Source organism: Aulostomus chinensis, chromosome 7 (genome assembly GCF_037954235.1).
Source record: "Aulostomus chinensis isolate RoL2024-O1b breed Wild chromosome 7, RoL_Achi_v1.0, whole genome shotgun sequence".
Taxonomy (NCBI): domain Eukaryota; kingdom Metazoa; phylum Chordata; class Actinopteri; order Syngnathiformes; family Aulostomidae; genus Aulostomus; species Aulostomus chinensis.
The window spans coordinates 13483883-13492500 of record NC_141326.1 but is presented as its reverse complement, the minus strand read 5'-3'; positions in this window follow the sequence as shown (position 1 = coordinate 13492500).

Sequence of the window (8618 nt, the reverse complement as noted above, 5' to 3'; positions counted from 1 at the left end):
TGGACATAGCTATGACACTTGTAAGCCATTTTCCAGTGTAATAGTATGTTATTCCTAGCTTACGCTATAGGTCCAAGCTAGCACTAGCATCAATTCCAGGAAGGACAAATTCTACAAGAAGTGTCTCTTAAGCTCATAAAATAATTTTCAATACATCAGCTGTAACTCATAACCTAATATTGTAAAGATATTGTATAAAGACTTAGAATACGAGCTTACTCACCAAAGGGTTGGAATTTGCTCACTCATCTTAGCGACGCTAGCACAGGTCCACTTTCCATGTTGATGCGAGTTCATGACGTTTACAGAAACGCGGGGGGAGGGGCGAGACTGCTCTGTTTTTGTTTAGTATTTACAACGGAAGTGACGTCAGCCGACAACGCCTAGCGCACCTTTAACTAAAATGTGGACGGACGGACAGATGAACCCGAAAACATAGTAAGTTAAACAAAAAAGGAAAAGAAGCTGGTGGGGACTCCTGCAATCACACTCAAGTGAATGTGTGATTATTGTTGTCCCAGGTGCAGTGCTAATCACCTGAATGGGCGCGAACGTGAGAATTTTAGCAGAGGGAACATTCGTTTTGATCAAAAAAAAATCTAAAGTTCTCAGGTTTGATCTGTGTTTAGAATGGAAGTCTTCAACAGAACGGATCAGTGGATGTTTACACTTGTCAAACGTGAGGAACTAATATGCAACCATGATAATAAATGTGGTGTGTGCATCCTACCTCTCACAAGTTTCCCCTCACTATGACACAGCAGTGACAGAGCCGTTTGCTGGTTCATAAAGAGCTGACACTTTAGAGATCCGTGGCTGCTTTTTTGTTTGGGGTTTTTTTTTGTGTGGGTTTTTTTTTGTTTTTTTTTTTGGCAGGCAATGTGGGATCAAGAGAGCTTGAACTTGATGCGGCACAAAATACAGCAGGGAGGGTACAACTATGTGTAAGAAGATAGCATTACAGCTGATGTGCTCCTGCTTGAACTTCTGTGTTTGTCTCGCCATTTTTGTTTCCTGTGTCTAGTCGATAACGTGTTGAGAATCAAGCCTTGGCTTCCTCCTACTCTGGTTGACTGATTCTGGAGTTTTGCCTCTTGCCTTTCAACCTTCTCCTTTTGTGTGAGCTGATCTCCAAGCTGTCTGCATTCCTATGTACCACTTCAGACTTTTATTTGTGAACTTTTACCCTCCACTTCCCCCAGTGTACGATGACAGTGATCTGGCTGGTCAGACAGTCTCAGATGGAACAAACCCATCTGTGCTTCTATTGTGTGTGAGCTGGCAAATGGACCCAGCAGATTTAGCAGGTCTGAATAACGACACGCCAAAACATTTCCTTCTGGCAAACCGCTTCTGACCCTGAATAGAGGGCTGAGATTTTTTTTTTTTTTTTCTGGCAGAATATTTGTCTGAATTTAGTGAGCAGACAATTTTTAACATATTCATTTTTTTTGGAGTGAGGAATTGGAAAACATTCTAATTTTTTCCACTTGACCGGTTTCACCTAAACCTGTTTTTCCCGAGGCTAGGGTATCACTGACTCCCGGCCTCTCCCTGTGTCATCAGCCACCGGCCTGCATCACGAGGACCAGTTCAGGGACCTCTGGGTTTCGGGTTCCTTTCCCAAAGCCCAGCCCCCAAACCCCTAAGTGGTCCCTGTCATCTCTGCCGCCCTCCTGAACGTAGAATGATTATATTGACATGAATCATTAATTTTATTGTTTTTTTTATATATATAAAGTTATTTAAATTCTTGTGCAATGATAGCATATATGAAATCATTATGTTAGCAAGTGATGAAAGCCATACTTTCAGTTCCGTACAGTATTGTGCTTAATCTGGTTGAACATGATTTCATAAACACAGTGGTGAAATAATTTAACAGCTACAAAAGTGGGGTGTTCACACTACAGGTGCATTAGCAAGCGGGAATCAATCAGTTCAGAGTGGCAAATAGGCATAAACAAATCACGTCACGCAAAATTGAAACTAATAAAGGAAGTCAACCAATCCTGCTAATTGTCATGCAGCCTAATTTGACCCACCTCCTGAAGCAATTTTCACCATTATGATTGGTTTTACCTAAAGGGTTTGTGTTGTACCAAGTGGTCTAGTGTTCTGGCTGACCAATTGTTGAAACGAAAACAACTGGAAGAAAATGATATGGAAAAGACAGAATTCCTTCACTTGATGTAAGTCACGGAAAAAGACAAAATGCTAATAGCATATTGACGGGTGCATAAACAAAAGCTCCCTTCTACTTGCTCTTTCTCCTGACTGGAGTGGAGCTGGGGTGAGGAAGGAATTACCACCTGGAGATGTCTGAATGCTCTGCAAAAGTGCCAAATGGGGGCTGAACATTTATTAGAAACAGTAGGGCAGCCACATTTCCAAAAACCTATGATGCATAATTTGCATGCCCTCAAACCTCCTGCAGACAAATGAATCATTTTACACAAATTGGTCAAGATGTGAAAGTGAGCTGGGTGAAAAACACACATGTGTATGTGATATTACTTTCAGGCGTTGAATTCTGTTCCATTTCTAAAACCCGAGCTGCCCTGATACTCACCACAAATATCTGGTCCTGTCAATCATATTTAACAAGCTACAGAGGAGGAGGCGGTGTTGGTGGCGGTCCTCAGAGTAAGACGGGAAAAATGCAGGGAGAGATTCAGGGAGAACGAGTGACGCACATGAAGCACAGTACCTGCAGGTAACGATAACAAGGGTGTGTCAAGCTGATTACCAATAAAGACTAATAAAAAGAGTTATTTAAAGGCTGGACTAAATGTTAGGAGTAGGTGGGAAAAGCTTGGATGTTCATACGGCTGCTGAGATGATTTGGAGAAGCAGAAAAATTTGAGTCTGCACTCTTCACTCTATTAACTCTGGCTCCTCTTTGGCTCCAAAAGACCCTGACTCAGACCCTGCGAGCACAAACACTAGCTGCCTGGCTGACTGGCAGATGTGCTGTCTTCTGCAAGAGTTGCATCATGTCTTTGATAAATGACATTGTCGTTAGCGTCTCCGTTGTGCCAGCCTCTGCTGGACTCTGTATCAGTGGCCTCCCTGCTGCTGAACTTTGGGCATATCACAGCCTTATCTGGAAGATTGGTTTGACTTTCATTCACTGCTTCTGATGGGACTTTACATCATAACAGACAGTCAGTCGGATGGATCAGGGCCTTTGAAAAGGCTCTTCTTTCTTCCTTTATTTTCCTTCCTTAATCTCCACTTTTATCCTCCTCACTTTCCGTATATCTTTTTTTCTCATTTTCCTTGACAATCGATCCTAGAAGAGAAACGTTAGGATCACGAGGCCTTAGTGTGAGAAAAGGTCCTTATTCACATTTTTTTGTATTCGAGTTTTGAAATAAAGCACCAGCTCTTGGCTGTCAGCTACTGCTGCCTCCTGTTCTTGGCTCCACCTGTCTGCTCACCGCACATTCCTTTAATGATTTATTAATGAGTTCCAACCTCATAGAGATAGATTGAATGACTACAGAAGTGACTACAACCTCTTGACACCATGATACGCTGCGGTGACATGACATATGTTAACCCATCACGTGCCGACAACATGGAAACAATGAAATCACTCAGGACGCAACATCCCTGGTTCACAACGCTGTGAGTGGCGTGTCATGGTTTGTAACCAAGAAAACTTATCTAATGATTATCATGATTAAAGAAAAATAATTATTCACTGACAATGGTGAGATGAAGTTAATTTTGTCACAGTTGATGTCTGAACATTTTTAGGCTCAAAAACAGGAGTTAAGAAAAGGAAACACTGGGCCTCATTCATGAAATATTCTCACACACTTTTTTAGCCCTCAATTTAGTCTTACAGATACAAAGTAAACCTGATGGCTACTTGTAACGTCTTGGAGGTGACATCTACCTCGTGCCTATTTGTTGTTTGGGTTAAAGATGTGTTTAGCCATGCTGTATGTGCAGACATTATTGGTGAGGTTTCAAATTAAAAAGTGTTATGTTGGAGAGGTGTGTGTGTGTGTGTGTGTGTGTGTGTGTGTGTGTGTGTGTGTGTGTGTGTGTACAGTCAACTAAATGCAAGGTTGCTGCTAAAAAAAAAGAAAGAAAAAAAGTCGTAATTGACTGGCACGCCTGGAGACTACACGCAGGCAGATGCAGATGAGAAAACATAAAGAATCCTTGACTCAGGAGCTGTTCTGAGGAAGCAACTGGAGGGAGTTGTAACTCTGCTGAAACCATCTGCAGAGAGGGGGTTAAGCTGAAGCTGAAGCATTGCAGGAGCGCAGACCGGACAAGTGAGATGATTGAGAGAACTGAAAGGATCCAGAGAGTGCTGGGAGCGCCACGCTCACAAAACAGACTCGTGGGAGACACATGGCAGACAGGTCAGTGCTCCTTAAATGTAAGGATTCTCTGCTGTTGAGAAGCACCCATGAAAAACAGGGAAAAATAAAAAAAGGAGGCTATCTCTTATTTTGCATGAAATTTACATGAGAAAGCAGGTGTCTCACACCACTCAGAAGCACCCTTGCATTAGCTATCATTTAAAGTCACTGGAAATGACTTTATTGTCACTTTTTTGAACCTTTTGTACGGGGTATCATATTGGTGTCTGCAATATAATCCCAGGTTTATGTCAGGTTGGAAGGGAAATCACTGGTGTCACGAGAATTTTGTAAAAGGACTGGCGCAGCAATCTGTGTAAGTGGAAGGAAACTTTCCTCAAGTTTTTCGCCTTCAGGGAAAAGAGAAAATGGCAGTAAGAGCTAAATGGCAGCTGCTTCGGTTGCACGCACAGGAACTCCTGGGTCAGTGGAGCAGCCCACGCTGTCTACATAATATGAAAAATTTTTGACATTCGGATCTTTTATATGAACAGGAAATTGTTCTTAGCGTTATAGCGCACACGTTGGAGGATATATAATTCTATAGCTAACTTTTCAACTTAGTTTTTGCGAGTGCCCTTTATTTCTTCTCACGCCACCCTTCAGGCAAACGTTATATTTTGACTCCACTTTCGACAAGAACAACCGTCACATTGTTTTCTGTAATGAACCCTGCAGCTGGAGAGCTACAAGGTCTTGTCTCACTGTTACACCAGCTGTTGCTCCACAATGCTGTCGGCCATAACGCTGTCTCACGGCTATTAATTGGCAGCCCTTCACCTTGATTAAAGGACGTGTCCCTGACAGCCCAGCGTCGCCTACAGGTGTTGTGTTCGCAGTGGCAGCAGATGGTGGCATGTGTTGCCTTTGCTCCTGTGGTTGTCTTGGCTAATGAAGTGGGCGGGGCTGATTATTTTAGCCAGAAATAAACATGCATGACCATATCAATCATCTTCAACAGAAGCCCGACGGAAGCATGAGGTCAAACCAACTTTGTTGTCTGATTTTTCTTTGTCAACATACAGTTTTATAGAAGCAGTTCCCTTCAATAAATACTGCTTGTTTATGCTGTTGTGTACGGGCGCACTTCTTGGATAGTCGGAATCAAATTCTTTTAAGGTAAGAAGGATGGGAGCAGAGTTGCGATTGAGGCCCCAGGAAGCTGGACTAGCTTGTGTCTTCTTGTATAAAGTATTAGATCACCAGATTTCTTAACAGTCCATACTGATCTTTTCAGCTACTTTATTTAGAATATTTAATAATACAAGACACACTTATCACAGTTACTATGTCAAACTCTCCAAAGCATTACTTAGAGATTCTGAATTCAGCTCATGTGGAATCAACACTTGTAAGCACTTGTTAACGGAGTCCAGTCTTTTATCATAAGTCTAAGAATTTAAGCTCCTCCCATTCCCTTTTCTATATTTCTGTTAAATCATTAGTTTGTTTACCATGAGTGCAGGCAATACCATGGATAAAATCTTATATTTGAGAGAGGATTTTTTGTGGACCCCAAGGTGTCTGTTGCACCATAAGTTCAGTTCAACATTTAAACGTCCATTTATATCCTCATAAGTGTGCATGTGTGTGTGTGTGTGTGTGTGCGCTGATGCTGAAGAAGTAGCAGCTGTTCCTGGGAAACATACTTGCTATCCTTTATTACCCCGAAGAAGAGCACAAGGCCTTGCAGGCTCACCTCGGCTGTGCAGCCCTGAATTGCCTGCCGTCGTCCCTCAGCAAGCTCACCCATGTGCCTGCTTGTGTTTGTCGTTTTTCCAGATCCACCTGATACACTTTTCAAACTACTGAAGAATGAGTGAGTGAGCGACTGATTGATTGAATGAGTGAATGTTTGAATGAATGAGCATGAATGAGCGACTGACGGTTCAGATGTGCCCGCGGGGCTGTTAGACAGGCTGGTTCAACAGATGGGAAGGGGGCAAAATGTCACTGAAAGTCAGACAACAGCTTCAATAACAGAAAGAACCCAGTCTGAGTCTAATGAACATCGGTGAATCGTCTGAGAGGAGCCCGGGGAAACGGTGCCAAGAGCTGCTTACGCTGGAGCCACTTCATCTGCGGCTCTGCTGGCGAGAAAAAAAAAGTTTGATTCATTAATACACTGTCATTGCAACATTTGTCTATATTGTGACAGATTTCCCTCGATTTCAGTCACTTCCGAATTTACCTTCTCACAACATTACCACACTAACGAGTAAAACGTGATTAGACCTTCTAACTACGACCAAAACTGCAAAATAATATCCAAGTTCACATAAATGCAATCGTTTAATATCATCAAATCTATACACCATTATGTTACGTGATCATTTTGTGGTTTTTGTCATTCAGTAGACGAGTTTCTTGCAACATCCGAGAAAAATAGTGGAAGGAAATAGAAGCCTGAGACAGGAAATTAATTCAGCTTGATTCAGTGATTGTTCATCAGCATCCACAACCATTTAGTCAAACGTTATTTCCGCTCAATCCCTTTTGAATAGCCCTTGCTGTTACACACTTTTTCATATCCTGATGCACAAGCTGTTGTTTGTCACACAGCTACAAACGCAAGACAGAGCGAGGGTATGTTTACACGATTTGAATATTCTTAGCAGCTGGATGTCTGTGTTATATATCCGTCCTCTAGTCTGTAACTAAAGACTTGATTTCACTCTTTCTCAATTGCTTCACATAGATGTTTGTGTTTGTCTTGCCTGTGGATGATTGCTCATCAGTACCAGGATTTTCTTTAATGGTAATAAAAGCTATCACAAGTCTTTGTTCATCACAATAAAAGAAGAGGGGCTGTCGATGCCCCTGGCTTGTCGATCTGCTCACCCATCATTTATCATGTGTCATTCAGATGACGCTGAATGGATCTTTCCATCAGAGAATAGCAGCATTTCAATTTCTGAACATCTGAAAGAGTCTAATTATTGTACGTCTTTGCTCCTTTCTGCAATCGTTTTGAAGTCTACGACCAGAAACGAAGAGGACATATGGCTCAGACGACAGTCACACAGTAGCTGCTTGGCCCGTCAGGCGGAGATTAACCTCGTCAGTCACTAATAAAGGGAACGTGATGGATGTAACCATGTTAAGCCAGTACTTGTCTGTCAGTAGCTGCAGGACAAAACTCAATAACACCAAGTAGGAGAGTGTGCATGAAGGTCCACTTGATGAAGAAGTGTAAAGTCCGCATTTATGGAGAGTTATAGATTCATCTTATTCTTTATTTTGTTTTTTATCACATGAATGGCAAGAGACAACAAGAGAACCCAGCTCAGATAAATCCACGCCGTTAACCAAGCGCGGGTGGCCAGTAATACGTGACCTAGCGTTTCATGATGCATTTTCAAGCATCGTAGTCCTGATCGTAGTATTATTAACATTATAGTCATCCCAACAGTGAGGGATAATGAGGGTAACACACAGACTCTTTATGTCATCTTTTCAAAAACAACTGTCTTAATTAATGTGGTTTTCATTAAGTACCTGAAAACATGCTGCATAGCTTCAGGAAGGTACAGTGGGTCACCCCAATTATCTCTACATCAAATGAAGAAAAAGTTCCTGCGGTGACAAGGTGTCTAACCTTAGCTTGAATGCATACTGCAAATGTAGGATTTCATGAGGTAAGAGAACATAACCTACAGCAGATAGTAACCCAAGACAGTCTAATTAATCCTGACGTGCAAACAGAAACCATTACATTTCATTTTTAAGTGGTTTCTGTATACTGCATAAATGCAGTCAAGCAACAGAAGCAGTCATTTAATCAGTAATCTGATGGAGGAATAAGAAAACGGATTCATGGTTGTGTTTGAGTTCCCAGTATTGTGCCGTGCAGAAGTCAGGTTGGTACCCAACCGACAGCTATTGGACAACTGTTAGAATTCATATTATGGCGAGAACCAACCAGCGAAGTAAAGAGAAATGACAGTCCGTCATTACTTTAAGAACTGATGGTCAGTCAGTCCGGAGAATTGCAAGAACTTTGAATGTGTCCCCAAGCACAGTCACAAAAACCATCAAGCGCCAAGACAAAACTGGCTCACATGAGGACCACCCCAGGACAGGAAGACCAAGAGTTTCCTCTTCTGCTTGGATGACTTCATCCAAGTCACCAGCCTCAGAAATCACAAGTTAACAGCACCTCAGATTAGAGCCCAGATAAATGCCACACAGAGTTCTGGTAGCAGACACATCTCCACAATAACTGTTCAGTGG